Consider the following 27,975-nt stretch of genomic DNA (forward strand, 5'->3'; position numbering starts at 1 on the left):
AATAGCCACACGAAATTATTATTATTATTATTATTATTAATGCAAAACAGTAGTGACCCAATGAATAATATGCAGGGGAATGGCTAGGATGCCAGAACACTGAGTTTATGGAGCGAAGTGTGAAGTGTTCGTTCCACGATTCGTCCACCACGAACTGACACTAGGCTGACGAAATTGGCCTAGTGTCAGTAGATTTATTGACATGTAAATAAACTCCTACGGTATAAGAATTCCGTTGCCGCTCAGTGTTCTTAAACCGAAAAAGTATTTCGAAGGACATAAAATCAATATTATTACTATTGTTTTACTTTCCAATAAATATATTTGTATAGCCTTAGGAGACACGAAGGTGCCAGAAGTTTGTCCCACAGGTGTTCTTTTACGTGCGAGTAAATCTATCAACACGAGAGTGATGTATTTGAGAACCTTCAAACAGGCCTACCACTGACCTGAACCGAAATCAAACCCACCTACTTCAGCTCGGAAGTCAAAAATTACAGTTTTGCAAACTTAGAAACTACAAATTTCTTCGAATATAAATTGTTCATCTTCACAGTAGAGGGGGCACATAAGTCGACAGTAGAGACATCTGAAGACGAAGTTCGAAACTTCTTCTCAAATAAATTGCACTGTTCATATAACAGATGGCCTTCTAAAAGGCGCTCACTTTAAATGAACGGAGTGGGTATACCTCCGGTACAATTATTAATATTATTATTAATAATAATACTATTATTATTATTATTAACTCAATGGATGAAGTTGTGTGTGTAAAGCGACTTCGAGTTCTTCAACGTGTCGAAACTAAAGTACCTACCTCGACGGAACTGTTATATCTAGCAAACCAAAGTTTGATACCGTCGCTGACAAGAGCTATAGGCTATGGTCATTTAGTTAGCCTGTACTGCCCATTAGGAGAAAAATCACCATCACACAGAGGCCACTTGGATGTCATTTTCACTCATCAATTTTTATATCCACCCTTGGAGCAAGTATTTTTATATTATTTACTTTTACACCAAGTACAGAGTTAACTATCGGCTGTTATAAGTTACGTCCAAAATTAGTACAGGTGACGAATCAGTCTGACTACCTCATATGAATTAACAACAAATACAATACAAATAACATCACTGAGAATAACAACACAACTGATCCTGCTAATTTTCTTCAAGCTCTTGGTTTTCATGAAAGGTGCGCTCCTAGTGGAATTCGAAACTGAGATTAATGCAATGTAAGCTATTGCATCAAATATATAATTCCAGATAGACCCTCAACCCCAGCCTAAACAATATCCATGTCAAGAACCTTCAAGACATTAAGAAGTCAATACATTAGCCTACTAATCAAGTGAATATCCTCGCAAGTAGGACTGATTAGGAATGGAGCAACTGACATCCTGACAAAGAAAGGAGGCATACTACAGACTACAAAATCACTCCAAAATATAAAACTATCTATAGACTTATTAAGGTAAATGAATTTTGCTTAATGCAGGGACTGATTAGGAATGGAGCAACTGACATCCTGACAAAGAAAGGAGGCATACTACAGACTACAAAATCACTCCAAAATATAAAACTATCTATAGACTTATTAAGGTAAATGAATTTGGCTTAATGCAGCTTAGTACACGTAGAATATTAGTTCAACAGATATTTCTTTACAAGACGGTTAATGGATATATTAGGTAACCAAGAGTTTCTTAAAAGAATCAACTTCAATTCCAAGAGGGTAACTCTACGTTTGAGATAAACATTTTACTGTCCCTTCTCAAGCACCTCACATCATAAAAATTACCTGTTGTAAAAATGTGTGAAATACATAACAGAATGTCTTCAGACATCAGACAAATAGATTTTGCTTTATCACTTCCTTTATTTTAAAAAACGTTAAAACAGTATTTACATTAAAATGAATTATTTATTGGAGGAAATTAATTCAGAACTGAAATATGACGTATGTAATGCCACTATTACTTTTCCGATGTATATGTGTTTCTGTATTCACTATTCTTATGAATATTTTTCTTTTTTCTCTTCTAATTTGTTTTCTCTCCTTTAACTTTGATATTATATAAGTTATATTGAAAATGTGTTTAAATTATTCTTAATTTAGTCATTACAATCTTGGTTTTTTAAATTGTTACACATTCTTTTGTACATATAGGTACCATTTATATAATGAACTAGCCGAAGTACCCGTTCTTCGTACGGGTTGTCAGAAACTGGCTTTAGTTACTCATACTATCGGTGTGACTGGCTTCGTTAGATATTTATATCACTGGTGTATTTAGTTACGTACGTAGAAATTATTTGTCATGTTTGGAATTATAGTGTATCTTCTTCTTCTTTTCTTCATGGGGGCCTCTAAATACTAGTTCCTAATTAGCGTCGAATCTAAGAGCTTTTGCTACCATGTTTTTACTTCATTCCCATCTAGATATACCTGCTCCCTTCACAAAGCTGCCAGTTTAATCTAAGTATACTTTCGCCAGATATTACCACAAATATAAATATTATTGAATGTATTTGTTTGATCCGACATTTCTTAACTATCACAAATGATCAAGGAAATACGCGATGCATAAAAGAAACTATATAATTATCGAGAATTATAATTCTCAGGGCTTGTCACTCATATCGCACATAATATAATGAATCTGAGTATAAATATTGAGAATTTTTTTCAAGTCAATCTTGACAATTGTGTACAGAATATAGGTTGTTTTCATGGTTACAATGATCTTAAAAGTGGACCAAAATATCGGCACTAATAACATCAGTGATCCTACTACTCCATTATTTGATAGAATAGTTTATACTATAGGTAACAGACTCCGCAAAATGCTGAAACCTAAACCAGTACGTAAAAACGGAGGCTCGTTGGCAACCGCTGGTCGCTGTACTACGTAGATCTCTGGGGCTATTATTTTTATACTTCACTCCCTTTCCTACCCCGCCCAAAGGAGTGCTATGAGCGTCTTACACAACAGTTTATTTTTTCCAGATAGTAAGTCATATGTGTATCAATTTTCGTTGGCAGCTATGCCCAAACGTACATGCATAATCTCTCTGCTGTAGAATCCTGGAGCTGGCGTCGCAAACGGCCGTTCGTTTCTTTATCCGATTCCTACAGCAGGAGTAGTGTGGTTCCAATATCTTCAAAACGGTTGGTTTTAGGGCCTTAAAACATGGTTTTCGGGCCCTAAATGTTTACCGAGTTTTGTCCTTTGCGTCAAGGGGCTTCAGATGAGCTTTGTCTCGTCCTTGTACGACAAATTCGATTTCGCCTACATTAGCCAATTATTTTAATATTTTTATATCTCGCACCGTCGCCCCCCCTCGAATTGTTTTAAAAATGAAATACAGCCCATGTTACTCACTGGCAATGTAGCTTTCTATAGGTGAAGTAATTATTAAAATCGGTTCAGTAGTGTTTGAGTCTATCCGTTATAAACAAATATACAAAATTTTCCTCTTTATAATATTAGTATAGAAGTATAGATTACATCCCTATACGTACGGTTGCCGTCAGGACGGGCATCCAGCCGTAAAAATGGGTTTAATCCACATGTGCGACACAGTTCGCACCCGCAACCTCAAAGGTGTGGGTAAAGCAATAGACGAAGAGGATACTCATTTTAAAAATTCACCCGTTTTTTTATTATTTTCGCCCCCTTAAGTGGATTTCCTGAAGAGAGTGTGTTCATTTTTAAAGGAGATTCTAAGTACCACTTTAAAGTCTGTAACATCTTCATTTTTTGGGATATATGTATCCTCATATAAATAATTCAACTCCTTCCTCGCTTTCTTTCACCCCCATCCCCCCTGAAGTGGATTTTCTGAAAACGAATATTTGTGTTCTTTTATTTTTAAAGGAGATTCCAAATATCAATTTTCATATCTGTAACATGTTAAGTTTTTGTGGTTTATATGAATATTTGTCCCAATTTGTCCTCTTCAATTCCAGCTGTACCTTCATATTGTGAACTTTCCCACTTTTAAAGACACCACTCAAACTTATTCGTCTACTAATGACATTCCACGCTATCTCTCCGCTGACAGCTCGGAACATACCATTTAGTCGAGCAGCTCGTCTTCTTTCTCCCAAGCCTTCCCAGCCCAAAATTTTCAACATTTTTGTAACGCTACTCTTTTGTCGGAAATCATCCAGAACAAATCGAGCTGCTTTCCTTTGGATTTTTCCAGTTCATGAATCAAGTAATCTTAGTGAGGGTCCCATACACTGGAACCATACTCTAGTTGGGGTCTTACTAAAGACTTACATGCCCTCTCCTTTCCATCCTTAATACAACCCCTAAATACCCTCATAACCATAAAGATCTGTACCCATTATTTACAATCCCGTTTGTGTGATTACCCCAATGACGATCTTTCCTTATATTAACACCAAGATACTTACAATGATCCCCAAAAGGAACTTTCACTCCAGCAACGCAGAAATTAAAAAAAGAGAGGACTTTTCCTATTTGTAAAAAGGATCTTCTTCCAAAATGAGGGAAAGAAACCAATAGCGCTATGTATAGCCTTAATGAGCCTCGGCTCAACAAATGACCAGTGCTTAGCCCGAAGATTTTCAGATTACCAGGTGGTCTGAGCAGCTGTCGTTCTTAGCCGAAAGTCGAACCTAGAACCTGCTCGAAAGAGAAAGGGTCGCTACCCGTAGACCGCAGGGCCTGAAATCAATGAATGAAGCAGTACAATATTGTCATCTTAATACTAGCCACGACTCATCACATTTTCAACACCTTCATCGAACTTTCTGATGTCAGTTCCTGCAGGAAATGTAAACAGGTGAATTCTACAACAGAGAAAGATCATCTTCTACATAGTAAACCAAAAATTAGACCACACCTATCAGCAGTAAAACGACCTGCCGAAGCTGCATCGGATTACCAGAAGTTTAATGGAACACCTTGTATAAATGCCTGTCTTTAGATTTCGAATAAAATAATTCACGAAGAGAGCCATAATGTAATTTCCTTGATTGCAAATGTGAAAATTATGAATATCTTTAGACCTTTTCTGTCGTGAAATTTGAACTCAATTTCTGAAAGAACACAGTGTATGATGCAAATTTCACATGAAATGGACAAGGTCTACTGCCACTATACTGTAGACTAGCCCATAAAATGAAACATCAAATAATATCGCGCTTATTAACCTTGCAAAATCTTGTGACCCCTATTCAACACGTTACGTGAATGTTTGAATAAAGCTAGAACTGGCCTTACCGACTTCAGTTAAGTCTCGTAGTGTAATATAGCCTCCGTGTATTGTTACGCCCTCATGTACCCCTTGGGAATGTCTTCACTTTATGACAGGTCCGTCCTGAGCGAACTGCGGTACGACACGGGTCTTATCAGCCCATTGGCTTTTGTACCGCCGCATTACCGATTTATTGCTCCATCCTAACTTTATGACCGGGCCATTTCCATTCGCGTAGAACAATGAGTAACATGGTCACTATCCAAAGGTGTTAAGACTCCATAAAACACCGGAGTCACGTCGACATTCATCCGGTTCCGACCATTTCCCAACAAATAAAATATCCACTGAACTTTCAGAGAGGAAAATGTTGTCAGTCACATATTCTAAAAAATAGTGTTCATTAGTTGATAATTCTGTTGTTTCCAAACGGTGATAGAAATTAAATAATCAACATTATTATGTACGTTATACACTAATAATAATAATAATAATAATAATAATAATAATAATAATAATAATAATAATAATAATTCCCTCTCACGCTTCTCGTAACCCGTAGGATCATGCCCTTCCTGCCGCGAACCCTACCCATAGAGTTTTATCCAACTATCATGCGCTTCTCTTGTGGCTAATAGTATAGTATAGTGTGGCGCAATGTGTGAAAATGAAGTCCCTGACCTACAGAGTAACCAATGTTAAGCTAATCAACGAGAAAGTGGTCTTTAGAGTAATGGTCTTCTTGAAAGGGGTAATTCAAGTAAGAAATGTTACTCGTTTTAAGACCCAATAATTGAAGGATTTTCGGAGATATCGAGGCACCGAATTTTTTTCCCCGAAGGAGTTTTTTCCGTGCCAGAAAATTTACTCACATCAGGCTGGAGTATTTGGGAACCTTCAAACAGGCCTGCCACCGACGTGAACCGTAATCAAACCCGGACACTTCGGCTCGAAAGCCAAGCATTTTACGGTCTGAGTTACTCATCCCGACTTCAATTAAAGTAATTTTTCGTAGAAATTTAAATTGAATATACCTTAACATTGAGTGTGTTTGATTTAAAGACATAGAATTTTTCTGTCATTTATTTATTTCCATTGGTTCGCGTTTAATTCAACTTGCGTTCACAATTATGGTATTTACTTATCGCTGTCTTTAAAAAAATAACTTGAACTCTGCTTCTCTTAAACATGCTTTAAATTTAGTTTACCGGAATCTCACTAAGTGAATTAAAATATCCTTTGACATACTCAGCATCTACACAACCTTTTAACGAAATCGAGGAACTTAAGAATCACTAGTTCACTTAATACTGCACGCCATTTTATCCCAGACATACAGAGCGTCAGATTAAGAAAATGCCTTATATGTCTTGTCCTTACGGGGTTCTAAAGTGGTTCTTACAGAATAGGTCACTAGTAGGGATGGTCTGTTAATAAGAGTGATTTTTAGGGCAGTTTTAACTGTATTACCCAGTACTGTGCCGGGTTGGATCCCGCCTCAGTCCGGATGGGAGGGGTAATTACAGCCCAAAGTTTCCTGTCGAACAGTACAGTATGTAGTTCTCTGACTCCAGAGTATGTCTGGTGTGTGTCAAGTCCCGCGGAGTAGGGGGCAACGCGTCCGTCCGTAACCCGGCGGCCCCGGTTTCAATTCCCGGCCGGGTCAGGGGGTTTTAATTATAAGTGATTAATATCCCTGGCCTGGGGACTGCGATTTTGTGTCGTCCTTAACGTTCCTTTCCTTACATTCAACACTCTACACTTCCGCAATTCTAATTACACGCAGATTCATATCATATGGTGCAAGTAAGGGAAAAGTTCTCTCTAGGTCGACGCCCCGAACAAATAGCAGTTTTTTTAAATCTCTGGTGTGTAGTGGGCTGCTCAATGCAGATAGTGCTGGCATAGCACATCAACCTACTCATAGCTGAATGCAGTTTTGAATGTAGAATTTTATCGGAATCTTTGGTACCCTCACACTCTACCAGTATTGTGCTTTCATGGCGTTCATACCATCTCCCAGGGTGGATGAAGTTATCACCCTACCAAAAGGTGACCACTGGGAATCTTCTTCTTCTTTTCCTACCAATTTTCCATCACCTGTGGGGTCGTGGGTGCGAACTGCATCGCACATGTGGATTTGACCCTTTTTACGGCCGGATGCCCTTCCTGACGCAACAATATATGGAGAGATGTAATCACAAATCACAACTGGGTGTTGCTGTGGTGGTTGGTGGTGTGGTATTGCACCTGTCCCGGTATCAGCAGAGTGCTGAATATAAAATTTAATTTCAAAATAAATATTTGGATTGGAAATCTTCTGGATGAGGAACATCAGAAATCAAAACCGGGCATCGAAGTCACATCCTCCCCACTTTCAACTGGCACAACGGCTACGCTCAAGAGCATATGGATCAATGGTGCTGTTCGTAAGTAAAGGGGGCACTTCATCTAGATATATTGAAAGTAGGGTGCTATAGTGAGAGGAATACGCTATATCTATATAAATAAAATTGTTTCTGTTTGTCTGTTTGTCTGTCTGTTTGTCTGTTCCACCATCACGTCGAAACGGCTGGATAGATCTCAACCAAACTTCATATTTAGAGTATACTGACCCCGGGGAAGGTTTCGATATGCATATCATTTTAAAATCTTTGAAAAGACGGGGGTTTTATAGGAAAAACGGTTTTCCTCCATTTTCTCTTATACTATTATAGGCAAAATATCGAATTTGTCGTATAAGGACGAGACAAAGCTCAATTTAATCCTCTTGACGCAAAGAACAAAACTCGGTAAGCCCTACGGGCCCGAAAACCATGTTTTAAGGCCCTAAAACCAACCGTTACGGAGATATTGGCACCACACTACCCCTGCTCTAGGAATCGGATAAAGAAATGAACTGCCGTAACCATGGCAACGTCAGCTCCAGGATTCTAGAGCAGTGAGATTATGCATGTACGTTTGGGCATAGCTGTCAACCAAAATAGGTACAAATAAGACTTAATATCTGGGAAAAAAATATACTGTTGTGTAAGGCACTCATAGGACTCCTTTGGGCGGGGATGGAAAGGGGGTGAAGAACGAGTGTAAAAATCTTACTATATATAGAAATGGAAGTGTGTGTGTAAATGACACATCTCCAACTAAACCACTGGAGCAATTTCAACCAAACTTGGTACACGAATCACTTACTATCGGGAGACGATCACTGTGGGGGGTAAGCCATCCCTAGCGCCCTTAAGGGAGAGGGTCAGGGGGGTGGTAGTTACAATAATAATCGAGAATAGTGTCGAATTCATAGTTTTCGGGGTCGCTGAGTTGAAAAGTGATACTCTAGAATTTTTTTAAAATCCAGCCCCCTTTTAGGTTGGGAGCAAAGGGAGGGGGGGTGGGGTGAGATATAGAAATAATTAAAAACAGTTTCGAATCCATAGATTTCAGGGTCTCTGAGATGAATAGTATTACTCCGGATTTTTTGCAAATCCAAGTGGGGAGCGAAGGGGGTGAGATATAAAATTAATCGAAAAACTACATATAAAAATATTATCTTCTTCTTCTTACTATATATAAAAATTGATGTATGTGTGTGCGTGGGTGTGTGGGTGTGGGTGTGTATATGACACATCTCCTCCTAAACCACTGGAGCAATTTCACCAAACGTGGTACACTTATCAATTAGTATCAGGAGACAAACCGCGTGAGGGTAAGACACCCCTAGCACCCTTTTGGCAGGGGGCGAGGGGAGTGGTATAAAAATAATCTTATAAATAAAGTTGTTCGTTTCTGTTTGTCTGTTTGTTTGTTTGTTTGTTTGTTTGTTTGTTTGTTTGTTTGTTTGTTTGGCTTAAGTGCGGCCAATATCCAGTATTCGGGAGATAGTAGGTTCGAACCCCACTGTCGGCAGCTCTGAAAATGGTTTTCCGTGGTTTCCCATTTTCACACCAGGCAAATGCTGGGGCTGTACCTTAATTAAGGCCACGGCCGATTCCTTCCAACTCCTATCCCTTCCCTGTCCCATCGTCGCCATAAGACCTATCTGTGTCGGTGCGACGTAAAGCAACTAGCAAAATAAAAAGAATAAAAATGTTTGTTTGTTCCACCATCACGTCGAAAGGGCTGGATAGATCTCAACCAAACTTCATATTTAGAGTATACTCACCCCGGGGAAGGTTTCGATATGCATATCATTTTAAAATCTTTGAAAAGACGGGGGTCTATAGGAAAACCACAACGGTCTTCCTCCATTTTCTCTTATACTATTGATTTTCTGCAAACTCTGTGGACCGTATGTGAAAGGTCTCTTCATCACAAACAATTTTCGTTGTGTTCATAATTTACCTTACTCTTCAAATGACGGAGAAATTTACTATTTTCTGCCGATACCATGCTCGGCATTGAGGGACCGACAGAGCGATAACGAATATATGGGTTACCATGGCAACGTCTCTGACTGCTTGCCAGCAGGGAAGTAACGTATTGTCATTTTCCTCATCATTCCTTTAAATTCGTGGTTGTTCCTTGGGTAGAAAGCAAGAGAGTCGTCAATCGGCCATTCTGCGGGATATTGGCGGAATATCATTGGAGGTTATAACCGTCCTCGAATAGCATAAGTAATAACACAAATATTCATCTTCTTATATGATTACCTAAGAATCCCTGCGCCTAAATTTCTCTCCGATTACCGCTTTCTTATATCCATAACTCACTCCGGCATAATTTATTGAGGAGCATTTGATTTCCCAATACATTCACTTGGTATTTATATATTTGTCGTCATCCGGATGTCCTCTGTTATAATCTATTTTCTATTAATTTCAACTTACTAAACTGTATTACTTTCTTCCTTAATTACCACGTATGTATGCGAGTGCTAATACCGAATGCTGTACACTCTTTCCTTTGAGGAAATATTCTAAGCTATGCAAATGTATAACTTCTGGCCCAGGAAAATTCCGAAATATGGATGCAATTTTAACGGCGGTGCAGACCTTCGTTTCGGGGTAATTGGTGGCTAATCAGTAAGTCGTATCAAAAGTCACAAAGCAAATTGCGTTTCATTTTGGAGAGATCTACAACTTTTGTCCTGTGACTTTTCGTCGTATTTCTATCCCTAATACATTAAACACAAGTTGATTTTGTACTTTTACACGTATATGTTATCATTTGGCACACTTATAGGAAAGGTAGAATCATGACATTCGGCACGCACATTGACATGACCATTGGCAATGTTATAGCCAAATTTTATGATTCTAGCTGTCACATGAGAATCAAAAATATAAAGTAGCATTCAAAAACTGTACAAGATTTCACCCCATTCAATGACTCTAACTCAATCTAACCCATAAATAAAGGAGATACGAGAAGATGTCATAGGACCAACCATGTAGAGCACTGAAAGGGGCGTCTGATGGTGAAGTCCGTTTGTAGATACGTCGTACAGTTGCAAAGCAGTAACTATCGAAATAAAGGTCTACACTTCTAGAGTATGTCTGTACATTGACAATTTTGGCGAAATTTCCGTACAGTTATCCGTTTCAGGTGTAATAATGACCATCTGCATATATTCTGTTTTGGTGTCTGTCTGTTTGTTTGTTTGTCTGTTTGTCTAAAACTTGGAAACTACTGGATATATTTCCACCAAACTTGATATTTAGAATCCATCTGTCCTTTGGTAGGTTTTAGGGCAAGTATTGTTTCTGAATCCCTGAATTGACTGGGGGATTATACGAAACCGAAACCGTCATTTTGCAACCAAACTTAATGTAAATTTAGCTGCCGTAATGGAAATTCATTTCTAGGCCTTTTTCCTCATGTGCATCATTTCAATACGAGGATTAATAAGGGAGATATCATTAACGGACCGTTTTCCGGTACAAGTCCCACCGGACTTAACTCAAGAGCGGGTGCGTGTAAAGCGTATGTTTTACAACTTGAAAACTACTGAAGATATTTGAGTCAAACTTTATATTAACATCCACCTGTCCAACGGTAGGTGTTAATCGTCAATAACATTTCATGTTCCCGGAATGGACTGGCGGTTTATAGGGAACCGAAATGGTGATTTTACTCTTCCAGAATATATACAGTACAAGACCAACCTGACTGGAAATCGACCAAACATGATGGAATTCCATCTCTAAAACTTTTTTTCATGTGCATTTTTTCGACAGGAGGATTAATAAGGGAGATATCATAAACGGTCCGTTTTTCCGGTTAAGTCCAGCGGATATAGCCCAAAAGGTGTTGTACGTGGAGCAGGTTCCTTATTTATCTATGTAAATAAAATCGTAACTACTGTGTGCCTGTACATAGACTATTTTGTCGAAATTTTCGTACAGCTACACGCTTAAGGGGTAATAATGATCATCTGCATATTTTTTGGTTTAGTATCTTGAAAGTTCTACTTTTTACACTTCTCACTGAAAACCCAGATTGCGGCATAATCTGCCAGTCGAGAAAGAAAACTGAAATTTGGCAAAATTTTACGACTTAGCCTGTAACGGGCGGAAAACTTCCAAGAGCTTTAAATTTTTCCCTTTCTATCCCGAAGAATATCGAAATATGGAGGCAATTTTAATGATGGTGCAGACTTTCGGGAAGTATCATCACATAACGGATGGCACAATCCCCGTTCAATTTGGAGTGATCTACAACCTTGGTCGTACGACTTTTTGTCGTATTTATATCCATTTTACGTTTGACTTTTCTCTATTTCTCGATCTTAAGTAAAGTAGTACTTTTCACATACATAATTCATACCTTCCATCACTTAGAGGAAAGATAGAATCATCATACTCTACACGAAAATTGGTCCACCCAGTAGCCATATGTGAGCCAAATGCTATGTATGTAGCTGTCACTTAATTATCCGAAAAGCAATGCAATGTGAGATAATCTTACACAAATTTTACCCAAGTTTCTAACTCAATCTGACCCATGAATAGATGAGATATCATATGACCAGCAATTTAGGCCGCTAAATCCGGCGTCTTATGGTACAATCTTTTCTCGATATGATGTACCGTTTAGAAGCAGTTAATCTGTAAATGAAGGTCTGCAATATTGTAAACAAGCACATACTTTCGTATGTCGAACTATATATATTCACTGATGTCGATTTTGTAGCGATCGAGAAAGGGTGTGTCTGCTATTGTAATCAGTACTCCGCACACCGACTATGACTGGCAGTAGGAATGGAGTCCTTCTCCAATTCCTGTGTAACTGGCATTAATGAGGCAGGCCTACCATTGTAATGAATAATTCACTTCTCGATTTGACTTTCAGAAGGCAAGGGAGCATGCAGCATACAGTCTTTGGCTGTAGGCAAGCGTTCCCGCAGTTATAAACAGATGTACCCATCTATATAAATAAAATTGTTTCTGTTTGTCTGTCTGTTTGTCTGTTCCACCATCACGTCGAAACGGCTGGATAGATCTCAACCAAACTTCATATTTAGGGTATACTCATCCCGGAGAAGGTTTTGATATGCATATCATTTTAAAATCCTTGAATAGACAGGGGGTTTATAGGAAAACCAGAATGGTTTTTCCACCATCACGTCGAAACGGCTGGATAGATCTCAACCAAACTTCACATTTAGAATATACGCATCCCGGGGAAGTTTTCCATATGCATATCATTTTAAAATATTTGAATATATGGGGGGTTTATAGGAAAATCAGAATGGTTTTTCCACCATCACGTCGAAACGGCTGGATGGATCTCAACCAAACATTGTATTTAGAGTATACTAATCCCGGGGAAGGTTTAGATATGCATATCATTTTAAAATCCTTGAATAGACGGGGGGTTTATAGGAAAACCAGAGTGGTTTTCCCACCATCACGTCGAAACGGCTGGATAGATCTCAGCCAAACTTCATATTTAGAGTATACTCATCCCAGGAAAGGTTCCGATATGCATATAATTTTAAAATCTTTGAATAGACGGGGTGTTTATAGGAAAACCACAGTGGTTTTCCTCTATTTTCTCTTATACTATTGATTTTCTGTAAACTTCGTTTACCGTACGTGAAACGTCTCTTCATTATAAACAACTTTCGTTATGTTCATAATTTACCTTACTCTTCACATGACGGAGAAATTTACAATTTTCTGCTGGTATCATGCTCTGCATTTAGTGACCGACAGACCGACAACGAACCTACAGGTTACCATGGCAACGTCTCTGACTGCATGCCAGTAGGGAAGTAACGTATTGCCATTTTCCTCATCATGCTTTTAAATTCGTGGTTGTTCCTTGGGTAGATGGCAAGAGAGGCATCAATCGGCTCATCTGCGGGATATTGGCGGAATATCGTTGGAGGTTATAACCGCCCTCGAATAGATTAAGTAAAAACACCATTAGTCATCTTCATATTTGTTTACCTAAGAATCACTGAACCTAAATTTCTCCTCTGTTAGCGCTTTATTATATCCATAACTCACGGCATTTATTTATTTGTCGTTATCCGGCTGTCCTCAGTTATAATCCATTTTCTATTAGTTTCAACATTCTTAACTGTATTATTTTCTTCCTTAATTACGCCGTATGTACGTGAATGCTAGAAACTACTGGATGCATTTCCACCAAGATTCGTATTTAGAATACACCTGTCCTTGATAGGTTTCAGGGCAAATATTGTTTCTAAATCCCTGAACTAACTGGGGGTTTATACGAAACCGAAACAGTGATTTTGCACTTCCAAAAAATATACACAACAAAAGTTTATGGAAGTCTACCTACCTTGGTAGAAATTAATGTCTAAACCTTTTTTTCTCATGTGCATCATTTCGATACGAGGATCAATAAGGGAGATATCATTAAAGGACCGTTTTTCTGTACAAGTCCCATCGGACTTAACTCACGAGCGGGTGCGTGTAAAGCGTATTCCTTACAACTTGAAAACTACTGAAGACATTCGAAACAAAATTTATATTTAGCATCCACCTGTCCAAAGGTAGGTTTTAAACGTAAATAACATTTCATGTTCCGGAATGGACTGGCGGTTTATAAGGAACCGAAATGGTGATTTTACTCTTCCACAATATATACAGAACAAGACCAACCTGACTGGAAATCGACCAAACCTGATGGAATTCCACCTCTAAACCTTTTTTTTTCATGTGCATTTTTTCGTCAGGAGGATTAATAAGGGAGATATCATGAATGGTCACTTTTGCAGGTTAAGTCCAGCGGACATAGCCCAAAAGGTGTTTTACATGGAGCAGATTCCTTATCTATATAAATCAAATCGTAACGACTGTGTACCTCTACACTGACTATTTTGGCGAAATTTTCGTACAGCTTTCCGTTTAAGGGGTAATAATAACAATCTCCATAATTTTTGATTTCCTGAAAGTCCTAATTTTTACCCGCCTCGCCCAAAATCCACATTGTGGCATAATCTGCCAGAAGAATAAGAAGATAATTGAAATTTGACAAAATTACACGTTTTAGCCTGTAACGAATGAAAAATCCTATATCATTAAATTTTTCATTTTTTATCCCCGAAGAATATCGAAATATGCAGGCAATTTTAATGATGGTGCAGACCTTCGGAAATTCCTATCACGTAACGGATTGCACAATCTCCGTTCAATTTGGAATGATCTACAACCTTGGTCTTATGACTTTATGCCGTATCTGTATCCCTTTTACGTTTGATTTTTCTCTATTAATCGATGTTAAGTCAATTTGGAATTTTCACATGCATTATTCATACTTTCAATTACTTATATGAAATACAGAATCATCAAACTCTTCACGAAAATTGGCCCACTCAGTAGCCATATGTGAGCCAAATGCTACGTATGTAGCTGTCACATTATTATCCGAAAAGTAATGTAATGTGAGATGATCTTACAAAACCTTTACCCTGTTCCACGTTTCTAAATCTGACCCAAGAATAGATGACATATCATTGGACCAGCCATTTAGGCCACTAAATCCGGCGTGTCTTATGGTATAATCCTTTGTCGATATGACGTACGTTTAGTAGCAGTTAATCTGTAAATGAAGGTCTTCAATATTGTAAACACGCATATACTTTCGTATGTCGATCTATATATATTCACTGATGTCGATTTAGCGATCGAGAAAGGGTCGGTCTGCTATTGTAATCAGTACTCCCCACACCGACTTTGACTGGCAGTAGGAAAGGGTTCCTTCTCCAACTCCTGTGTAACTGTCATTAGTAAGGAAGGCCTACAATTGTAATGAATAGTTCCCTTCTCGATTTGACTTGCAGAAGGTAAGTGAGCATGCAGTTTTGTTTAAAACTCCCCTACCCGATTGTGTTTGGCAGTAGGCAAGGGTGCCCGCCATTATAAAGAAATGTACTCATCTAAAATGTGACTGGCATTAGGCATAGTGGCCTGCTATTTTGATGGAAACTCACCAACTTGGTGTGACTGGCAGTACGCTGGCTGGCAGTAGGAAAAGGGGCCTGTCATTATAATGATAACTGCACAACTCAATTTCGAGTGATAGTAGGGTAATTGCCTGCCATTATAATAAAAACTGTAATCTGTCTGGAGGTAGGAAAGGGGGGCTGCCATTTTAACGAAAACTCCCCAAATCGATTCTGTCCGCATAGTAGGCAATGGGGCCTGCAATTATAATGTAAACTTCCCAACCTGATTGTGAATGCCAGTAGGCAAGTGAGCCTGCCGTTATATCACAAATCCGTAACAAACACTTTACATTGGAAACGTACGGGGACCTCCCCATGCTCTTTCTCGGATAACGCTAAGAGACATGCAATTTTAAAACTATCTTATTTACTGCATGTACACTATTTACTTCGATATTCGAATACAATGTAGAATACCGTAGCGAAGCACGGGTACATTCGCTAGTCTAAAATGTGACTGGCATTATGCATACTGGCCTGCTATTTTGATGGAAACTCATCAACTTGGTGTGACTGGCAGGAAGCTGGCTGGCAGTTGGAAAAGGGGCCTATCATTATAATGATAACTGCACAACTCAATTTTGACTGGTTGTAGGGAAGTTTCCTGCCATTATAATAAAAACTCTTCAATCTATCTATCTATCTATATAAATAAAATTGTTTCTGTTTGTCTGTTTGTCTGTCTGTTTGTCTGTTCCACCATCACGTCGAAACGGCTGGATAGATCTCAACCAAACTTCATATTTAGAGTATACTGACCCCGGGGAAGGTTTCGATATGCATATCATTTTAAAATCTTTGAAAAGACGGGGGTTTTATAGGAAAAACGGTTTTCCTCCATTTTCTCTTATACTATTATAGGCAAAATATCGAATTTGTCGTATAAGGACGAGACAAAGCTCAATTTAATCCTCTTGACGCAAAGAACAAAACTCGGTAAGCCCTACGGGCCCGAAAACCATGTTTTAAGGCCCTAAAACCAACCGTTACGGAGATATTGGCACCACACTACCCCTGCTCTAGGAATCGGATAAAGAAATGAACTGCCGTAACCATGGCAACGTCAGCTCCAGGATTCTAGAGCAGTGAGATTATGCATGTACGTTTGGGCATAGCTGTCAACCAAAATAGGTACAAATAAGACTTAATATCTGGGAAAAAAATATACTGTTGTGTAAGGCACTCATAGGACTCCTTTGGGCGGGGATGGAAAGGGGGTGAAGAACGAGTGTAAAAATCTATATAAATAAAATTGTTTCTGTTTGTCTGTCTGTTTGTCTGTTCCACCATCACGTCGAAACGGCTGGATAGATCTCAACCAAACTTCATATTTAGGGTATACTCATCCCGGAGAAGGTTTTGATATGCATATCATTTTAAAATCCTTGAATAGACAGGGGGTTTATAGGAAAACCAGAATGGTTTTTCCACCATCACGTCGAAACGGCTTGATAGATCTCAACCAAACTTCATATTTAGAGGATACTCATCGCGGGGAAGTTTTCCATATGCATATCATTTTAAAATATTTGAATATATGGGGGGTTTATAGGAAAATCAGAATGGTTTTTCCACCATCACGTCGAAACGGCTGGATGGATCTCAACCAAACATTGTATTTAGAGTATACTAATCCCGGGGAAGGTTTAGATATGCATATCATTTTAAAATCCTTGAATAGACGGGGGGTTTATAGGAAAACCAGAGTGGTTTTCCCACCATCACGTCGAAACGGCTGGATAAATCTCAACCAAACTTCATATTTAGAGGATACTCATCGCGGGGAAGTTTTCCATATGCATATCATTTTAAAATATTTGAATATATGGGGGGTTTATAGGAAAATCAGTATGGTTTTTCCACCATCACTTCGAAACGGCTGGATGGATCTCAACCAAACATTGTATTTAGAGTATACTAATCCCGGGGAAGGTTTAGATATGCATATCATTTTAAAATACTTGAATAGACGGGGGGTTTATAGGAAAACCAGAGTGGTTTTCCCACCATCACGTCGAAACGGCTGGATAGATCTCAGCCAAACTTCATATTTAGAGTATACTCATCCCAGGAAAGGTTCCAATATGCATATAATTTTAAAATCTTTGAATAGACGGGGTGTTTATAGGAAAACCACAGTGGTTTTCCTCTATTTTCTCTTATACTATTGATTTTCTGTAAACTTCGTTTACCGTACGTGAAACGTCTCTTCATTATAAACAACTTTCGTTATGTTCATAATTTACCTTACTCTTCACATGACGGAGAAATTTACAATTTTCTGCTGGTATCATGCTCTGCATTTAGTGACCGACAGACCGACAACGAACCTACAGGTTACCATGGCAACGTCTCTGACTGCATGCCAGTAGGGAAGTAACGTATTGCCATTTTCCTCATCATGCTTTTAAATTCGTGGTTGTTCCTTGGGTAGATGGCAAGAGAGGCATCAATCGGCTCATCTGCGGGATATTGGCGGAATATCGTTGGAGGTTATAACCGCCCTCGAATAGATTAAGTAATAACACCATTAGTCATCTTCATATTTGTTTACCTAAGAATCACTGAACCTAAATTTCTCCTCTGTTAGCGCTTTATTATATCCATAACTCACGGCATTTATTTATTTGTCGTTATCCGGCTGTCCTCAGTTATAATCCATTTTCTATTAGTTTCAACATTCTTAACTGTATTATTTTCTTCCTTAATTACGCCGTATGTACGTGAATGCTAGAAACTACTGGATGCATTTCCACCAAGATTCGTATTTAGAATACACCTGTCCTTGATAGGTTTCAGGGCAAATATTGTTTCTAAATCCCTGAACTAACTGGGGGTTTATACGAAACCGAAACAGTGATTTTGCACTTCCAAAAAATATACACAACAAAAGTTTATGGAAGTCTACCTACCTTGGTAGAAATTAATGTCTAAACCTTTTTTTCTCATGTGCATCATTTCGATACGAGGATCAATAAGGGAGATATCATTAAAGGACCGTTTTTCTGTACAAGTCCCATCGGACTTAACTCACGAGCGGGTGCGTGTAAAGCGTATTCCTTACAACTTGAAAACTACTGAAGACATTCGAAACAAAATTTATATTTAGCATCCACCTGTCCAAAGGTAGGTTTTAAACGTAAATAACATTTCATGTTCCGGAATGGACTGGCGGTTTATAAGGAACCGAAATGGTGATTTTACTCTTCCACAATATATACAGAACAAGACCAACCTGACTGGAAATCGACCAAACCTGATGGAATTCCACCTCTAAACCTTTTTTTTTCATGTGCATTTTTTCGTCAGGAGGATTAATAAGGGAGATATCATGAATGGTCACTTTTGCAGGTTAAGTCCAGCGGACATAGCCCAAAAGGTGTTTTACATGGAGCAGATTCCTTATCTATATAAATCAAATCGTAACGACTGTGTACCTCTACACTGACTATTTTGGCGAAATTTTCGTACAGCTTTCCGTTTAAGGGGTAATAATAACAATCTCCATAATTTTTGATTTCCTGAAAGTCCTAATTTTTACCCGCCTCGCCCAAAATCCACATTGTGGCATAATCTGCCAGAAGAATAAGAAGATAATTGAAATTTGACAAAATTACACGTTTTAGCCTGTAACGAATGAAAAATCCTATATCATTAAATTTTTCATTTTTTATCCCCGAAGAATATCGAAATATGCAGGCAATTTTAATGATGGTGCAGACCTTCGGAAATTCCTATCACGTAACGGATTGCACAATCTCCGTTCAATTTGGAATGATCTACAACCTTGGTCTTATGACTTTATGCCGTATCTGTATCCCTTTTACGTTTGATTTTTCTCTATTAATCGATGTTAAGTCAATTTGGAATTTTCACATGCATTATTCATACTTTCAATTACTTATATGAAATACAGAATCATCAAACTCTTCACGAAAATTGGCCCACTCAGTAGCCATATGTGAGCCAAATGCTACGTATGTAGCTGTCACATTATTATCCGAAAAGTAATGTAATGTGAGATGATCTTACAAAACCTTTACCCTGTTCCACGTTTCTAAATCTGACCCAAGAATAGATGACATATCATTGGACCAGCCATTTAGGCCACTAAATCCGGCGTGTCTTATGGTATAATCCTTTGTCGATATGACGTACGTTTAGTAGCAGTTAATCTGTAAATGAAGGTCTTCAATATTGTAAACACGCATATACTTTCGTATGTCGATCTATATATATTCACTGATGTCGATTTAGCGATCGAGAAAGGGTCGGTCTGCTATTGTAATCAGTACTCCCCACACCGACTTTGACTGGCAGTAGGAAAGGGTTCCTTCTCCAACTCCTGTGTAACTGTCATTAGTAAGGAAGGCCTACAATTGTAATGAATAGTTCCCTTCTCGATTTGACTTGCAGAAGGTAAGTGAGCATGCAGTTTTGTTTAAAACTCCCCTACCCGATTGTGTTTGGCAGTAGGCAAGGGTGCCCGCCATTATAAAGAAATGTACTCATCTAAAATGTGACTGGCATTAGGCATAGTGGCCTGCTATTTTGATGGAAACTCACCAACTTGGTGTGACTGGCAGTACGCTGGCTGGCAGTAGGAAAAGGGGCCTGTCATTATAATGATAACTGCACAACTCAATTTCGAGTGATAGTAGGGTAATTGCCTGCCATTATAATAAAAACTGTAATCTGTCTGGAGGTAGGAAAGGGGGGCTGCCATTTTAACGAAAACTCCCCAAATCGATTCTGTCCGCATAGTAGGCAATGGGGCCTGCAATTATAATGTAAACTTCCCAACCTGATTGTGAATGCCAGTAGGCAAGTGAGCCTGCCGTTATATCACAAATCCGTAACAAACACTTTACATTGGAAACGTACGGGGACCTCCCCATGCTCTTTCTCGGATAACGCTAAGAGACATGCAATTTTAAAACTATCTTATTTACTGCATGTACACTATTTACTTCGATATTCGAATACAATGTAGAATACCGTAGCGAAGCACGGGTACATTCGCTAGTTCTAAATAAGAATGGATTGTTCCTAATTCAAAACATAATTTTAATAACTGATAGAAACACATGCAAATATCTGCACACACGATAAATGCCCTATTTTATTTTCTGCGTGGCAATTTTTAAACACTACACTTAATTACGTGGGTAATGCCGTAAATATCTCTTGTCAGTCTTTATCACTTTTGAATCTCGTTGTGGCATTCCCAAATCAACGTATTAACACTGCACACATATACATTACACTTCCTAATCAATAGGAGTCTGTCCCTTTATCCAACTTTTGGTACCAGCAGGTAATCCGCAATATTATTACCTAACAACACATACATTATGTGAAAAGGATGGCATTCTCGTGAGGAAAAAAATATTATCTTACAATGTCGTAGTATTATGACATGTTACGAAACACCGTTTTGCATATTTACCCAATCATGGAAATCATATCGTCACTTGTCGCTAATAAAATCTACTCTTCCACATTAAGTGCCAACGGCCGTAGCCGTGTTGAAACACCGGATCCCGTGAGATCTCCGATGTTAAGCAACATTGGGCGTGGTCAGGCGTTGGATGGGTTGCCACGCGCTGTTGGTGGGGGGTAAGGGAATGGAGGAGCGGAAAGGAACTGGCCACCCTACCGTATGTAAACTCCGGCTTAGGAACACCTCTGCGGAGGTTCGGACCTGCCTTCGGGCAGAATAACCCTTACCTTACCACATTAAGTACACTTTGTATATCACACTATCGCTTATACGTATTTCTCCGTGGCAAAAATGAACTGGCGTATGGCTTTTAGTGCCGAGAGTGTCCGAGGACATGTTCGGCTCGCCAGGTGCAGGTCTTTTAATTTGACTCCCGTAGGCGATTTACGCGTGAGGATGAAATTATGATGAAAATTAAACACACATCCAGCCCCCGTGCCAGCGAAATTAACCAATGGTGGTTAACATTTCCGGCCCTCCTGGCAAACGAGCCCGGGACCCTTCTGACCAAAGGCTAGTACGCTAACCATTTAGCCATAGAGCCGGACTTCTCCGAAGCAATACCTAATTTTAATATTTTACAAAGCGGACACACGTCGCTGGTATCCTGCAAATCACCATAAAACACCATACACTGATATAACACATAAATATAATACATGTAAGAATGAAGTAATCATCTGTAATTACATCAACACAATATATAATATACACACTTCAATGCCTTCTGAAACTGTGACCCCTTTCAGGTCCCCTGGTATCGATCCATGTACGTCAATTCTAACCGGGTATCGAACCATGTTTGCTTGATTTCGAGGTGCTGCCTAAAATCCCTATTACGATCTCATTTGAATATTAAATTTGGAGGATTACTTCACCTATCGGATCATGAAACATACAACGTTGATGGTAATAAGTTATTGGCATGTAAATATTTAATACCGTACGAAAATGAGGGAAACATTCCTATGTGATTCTTGCGAGCATATTGACACACATAACGGGCCGGCCTCGAAGACCCGGGCGCTTTACCTCCTGTCCTATATTATGAAGGCTACAAATCTCACTCTAAGAAACAGCTTCTCGTTGTCAGCTGGGATAATATTTTCACTCACCACCAGACATAAATACGTAATTCTCATTTCAATTCTCTCGTACTTCCCACGCAAATAATAATTTATGGATACCTTCAATATAACTTTATCCCACTGCCTCAACTATATTCAGTATTGGTTCACTTCAATATTATGATTATTATTATTATTATTATTATTATTATTATTATTATTATTATTATTATTATTACTATTATTATTATTATTATTATTATTATTATAGATGTGAGCTAGAATTCAGGAGATAGTAGGTTCGAATGTAACAGTTGGCAACTCTGAAGATGATTTTCCATGATTTCGCGTTTTCACACCCGGTAAATTCTGGGACTGTACCTGAATTAAAGTTAGGGCAGGTACTTTACTATTCCTAGTCCGATCCAACTGTGCAGCGGCTCCGAAAGCATGCGTGAGATAAGCTGAACTTCATCAGGTAAAATTATTATTATTATTATTATTATTATTATTATTATTATTATTATTATTATTATTATTATTATTATTATTATTATTATTATTATTATCTAGTAGAGTCTCCGTGGCTCAGGACGCAATACGCCAGCCTCTCACCACTGTGCTCCGTGGTTCAAATCCCGGTCACTCCATGTGACAGTTGTGCTGGACAAAGTTGAGGCTGGACAGGATTTTCTCCGGGTACTCCGGTTTACCCTGTCATGTTACTTTCCAGCAACACTCTCCAATATAATTTCATTTCATATGTCATTCATTAATCATTGCCCCAGAGGAGTGCGACAGGCTTCGGCAACCGGCATATTTTCTATCCTCGCTGCTAGTTGGGGGCTTCATTCACTCCATTCCTGACCCGGTCGAGTGACTGGAAACAGGCTGTGGATGTTCATGTTCATCTTCTCTTCCCGTTATGGCATGTTAGGCATCAAGTGCAAATTTCTGTTCCTCAGCCTTCAATGTTTCCTCCTCCTTTCCAATACTCCTTCATCTTTTCACTGTCATTTTTCTCTTCTCAGATCACTTTGTACCAGTTTTCTTTACAATTTTGCCTTGTAATCTTCCATATTTAATGCTTTATTTCTACAAATATATCTTCCTTTGATCTTATACTATTTGGTTCCAAATCTTTCTTGATTTCTCGAATCCAGGTTGTTGTTGTCATTTTGTCCCAAAGGCATTTGAATATTTTTTTGTTAAGCTGTAATTATCCGTCCTAAAGATATGCCCAAAAAAATGAAACTCTCCTTTTTCATTGTTCCCGTTATGTTTTCTATGTTCTAATATATTTCCCTTTCTTCATTTCCATATTTCTGCACTTGTGATCAGACTCATGGCTTTTCTAATAGTTCTTCTTTCTAATATTTCAAGCTTTTCCAATGTATAAATTTATTATTATTATTATTATTATTATTATTATTATTATTATTATTATTATTATTATTATTATTATTATTAGTTAAGTACCGTGCTTGGTCTCTCGAACGTTGGTGATTACTCTGGAGAATAGCTCTCTCTCTTCAGCCATTCTGAATAGATCGATTCCGTCGCCAAGAGATCCGTCTTCATCCCGCACACCGTTCCCCTGCTATTTTTGCCTTCAAGATTAGTTGGAGTGGGCGGTACTTTTATCCATGTAATATCTAGTCAAGACTCTTTCGACACTTCACAGCCAAAATTAGTGCTATTCTTTATCTGGTGCGCGTGAGAACTTAATTTTTCAGTTGGTCATTCGAAGGAATATTCAAAATGATGCCTTGAGTCGACGTTCCAAATGTCCTGAAGACGATTTGCAGAGCTTTCATTATTGTCCAGCTTTCTGTTCGATACAGAAGATCTGACGAGATGCAACATCGGACTCTACGTTAACGCAAATTGATATTGTTGTTGTCAATACAGGAAAGTGTTCTCATTTTTAAGAAATGTGTTCTCGCTGTTTTGATTAGACATTTCTTGACCATGTAAGGATCCAAATCATCTGTTATATTAAACTGGCCATATATTTGATTTTTGTGACACGTTCAATCGCAGTGCCATTGATTGCCAACTGAACGCTCGCATGGGGATCACGATTGAAAGCCATAAATTTGATTAGTTAGCATTGATATTGATGGTCGTAACGCAGCACTGGTAATTTTGTTAAATAAATGATATCGTAAATTACAAAAATGTCTTTTTCGTATCTGAGCGTATTCAGCAGGACACCGTTGATCCGGACTCCGCGATTATTCTCACCACGGGTGTCTTTAAATGAGTCGTCTGTTTGATTAAAACCGGTCATCTCCAATTGGTTATTTTTTTCAGAAAACCGAAGAAACGTTTAAAACCTAAATAACTAGATTTAGAATGATTTTTAATTGCTTAATCGCTTATAAATAACATTGTAATAAAAGTTACAGAATAACAATGTTTTATTTGTATACTTATTTCGAATATTTAAATTTCAAATTTGGAGATGGCCGGGTTTGCACCAAACGAAAGAAACTGAAGATATGAAAATGTACAAAAAATGCTTTATTGAAACGTTATCTAAACAGAAATCAATACGACGTAAAATCCTATGTATATTACACAAACTGAACCAGAATTAAACATTAATTAATGCAATTGTCTACACTGTACTCACATGCATCTTCTCCATCTTCTGGGCTGTTTTGTGGAAGGGTATTATTATCAGTGAGTTCTATGCAATACTTCAGCACATCTAAAATATTTAGTCAGTAGAAATTCAACATATTTTGCCTAACTCCAATTTTCGATTAAGAAAATAAGCTGGTTAGGGACCGAGTTTGCAGATAACAGTTTGCTGTCTTGTGTAAAAGTAGACAGAGAACACATTCAGGACAAAAAGTGCATTTCTATTTATTTTGGAGATGGCCGGTTTTGAAAATAGACGACTCAAATATTCTTTCCGAAGAAAGACAGAATAAAATTGGAGACAGTATACATCCTTGTTGAAATCCACGTTTGTTTCCACTGCTAGATGTTCACACTCTTCGTATATGAACTTCAACTGTCTGTCCCCCATAGAAGCCCTCTATAATGCGACTATCTTCACATTCCAATTTTACCTCGTGCGAGATATCAATCAATTTTGAATGAAGTCTTAATTAAATGCTTATTCATGTTCTGTAAAGCTAAACAAATATAGTTAATTGATCGTTACAAAGGCACTGCGAAATTATTATTATTAGACTATTATTAGTGTCTTTTTCTACCGGTAAGCAACGGTATTGAGTACCGGCACCTTTGTTCATAGGATTTTCAAAAACAGAACTACATAGAAATTCCAGCAGATGGTACTGTGGCCACTGTTTGAATTTTCAGTTTTCATTCTTAAAAGTTGGTACCATGCTTACATGCTTTAGAGGTTTTGTAGGTTAATAATGCAGCCAGAAAAACTGAAATCGTTCACCTTAAACTTTAATCAGTGCAATCGTCGTTCAGAATGAGTAAAATAAGTAGTTACTGTACGTCGTTGAGCCTTATTATTATTTTTGTAATTTTTGAATCAAACCATAAAGTCACTTGCTCAGTATGAGGGAGGATCAAGTAGAAAATGTCACATCTACTTGTGATCATGTAAAACACAAAACTAGCATCGAAAATGCACTTGGAGAGGAGGATCACAAAATCAAGACTGTTTTTTGTTTACCAGTTGCTTTACGTTGCACCGATAAAGACAGGTATTAAAGCGACTGGGATAGGAAAGGGCTAGGAGTGGACTTAATTAAGGCAGGACAGCCCCAGCATTTGCCTGGCGTGAAAATGGGAAACAACGGAAAACCATTTTCAGGGCTGCCGACACTGGGGTTCGAATCAACCATCTCCCGAATACAAGCTCACAGCTATGCACCCCTCAGCGCACGGCCAACTCGCTGGGTACCAAGACCGAAGATTTCCGGGGTCAGATGGGAACAGATTTTGAAAAAGAAATGGATGGTGGCGACAAGGGTATAATGGAGTTTATGTTCGAAATGTGGACGTTCCTGTAATAGCACCTACATGCTGAGTACCAGCACTCTTTCTCTCAGAAAAATAAGCAATAATAATAATAATAATAATAATAATAATAATAATAATAATAATAATAATAATAATAATAATAATAATAATAATAATAATAATTATAATATTATATATATAATTATATATAATTATAATATTATATATATTAATATAATTATAATAATAATAATAATAATAATTATTATTATTATTATTATTATTATTATTATTATTATTATTATTATTATTATTATTATTATTATTATTATTATCATCATCATCTGTTTACCCTCCAGGTTCGGTTTTACCCTCGGACTTAGCGAGGGATCCCACCTCTGCCGCCTCAAGGGCAGTGTCCTGGAGCTTCAGACTCTTGGTCGGGGGATACAACTGGGGAGTATGACCAGTACCTCGCCCAGGCGGCCTCACCTGCTATGCTGAACAGGGGCCTTGTGGAGGGATGGGAAGATTGGAAGGGATGGGCAAGGAAGAGGGAAGGAAGCGGCCGTGGCCTTAAGTTAGGTACCATCCCGGCATTCGCCTGGAGGAGAAGTGGGAAACCACGGAAAACCACTTCCAGGATGGCTGAGGTGGGAATCGAACCCACCTCTACTCAGTTGACCTCCCGAGGCTGAGTGGACCCCGTTCCAGCCCTCGTACCACTTTTCAAATTTCGTGTCAGAGCCGGGAATCGAACCCGGGCCTCCGGGGGTGGCAGCTAATCACGCTAACCACTACACCACAGAGGCGGACATTATTATTATTATTATTATTATTATTATTATTATTATTATTATTATTATTATTATTATTATTATTATTATTATTATATAATATTAATTAATATTAATAATATTATATTATTATTATTATTATTATTATTATTATTATTATTATTATTATTATTATTATTATTATTATTATTATTATTGCTGTGATATAATTTTGTCCAAATCCACCCGGAACATCCTACTTTTCTGTTATGTGACTGTTAAAAAATTATATAGAATCCGGCATAATTTCCTATGCTTTATTGCCTATATAAAATAATTATGTTTTCATGGCAGAGCTGTAATGTCGGAAATAGCACATCGCGCCGGGCTGCACACCTGTTGTAATCATACCTGTTGAGTGTGACTTCGTCGTGCTTATGCATGTATTCTCCTGAAACATTTGCTGCAATATGCAGAAATATAAGCTACATGGGTACGGCAGTGGCCATGAATAACGCGTAATGTGTTCCCCAGCACGTCTCATGGCCACAGGTGACTACCCTACGTCCTTCAGCCTGTTCGTTACGTACCGAGGCGAACAGCAAACAAAACAAAAATGAGGTTATGAACACATAGGAAGAAAATAGTTCGTTAGCAGTTTTAATGCACTACTCATGCAGGGTTGCCAGATAAACGTTTTCATTTGGAACAATAAGATTCTTCCCCATTTTATCCCGTGTATGGTGCGTCGTTAAGGGCTACCTGGCCAAGGCGGTGAAGGCGTGCTTGGTTACCCGCAAGGACGTGGGTTCGATTCCCCGTCAGGAGGTCAAAAAATTTAAGAAACGAGATTTTCAATTCTAGAGTTGCATATGGCCCTGAGGTTCACTCAGCCTACACAAAAAATTATAACCAGGTTAATTCCTGCGAGCAAAGTGGCTGGGAGTAGAACTAACCACTCTACTCCACTAAGTGTCTAGGTTACGGATAGTGGAAGCATTTACCTTCCACCCTTCCAAGGGTC

This window comes from Anabrus simplex, chromosome 5, assembly GCF_040414725.1.
Source record: "Anabrus simplex isolate iqAnaSimp1 chromosome 5, ASM4041472v1, whole genome shotgun sequence".
In the NCBI taxonomy this organism is placed as follows: Eukaryota; Metazoa; Arthropoda; class Insecta; order Orthoptera; family Tettigoniidae; genus Anabrus; species Anabrus simplex.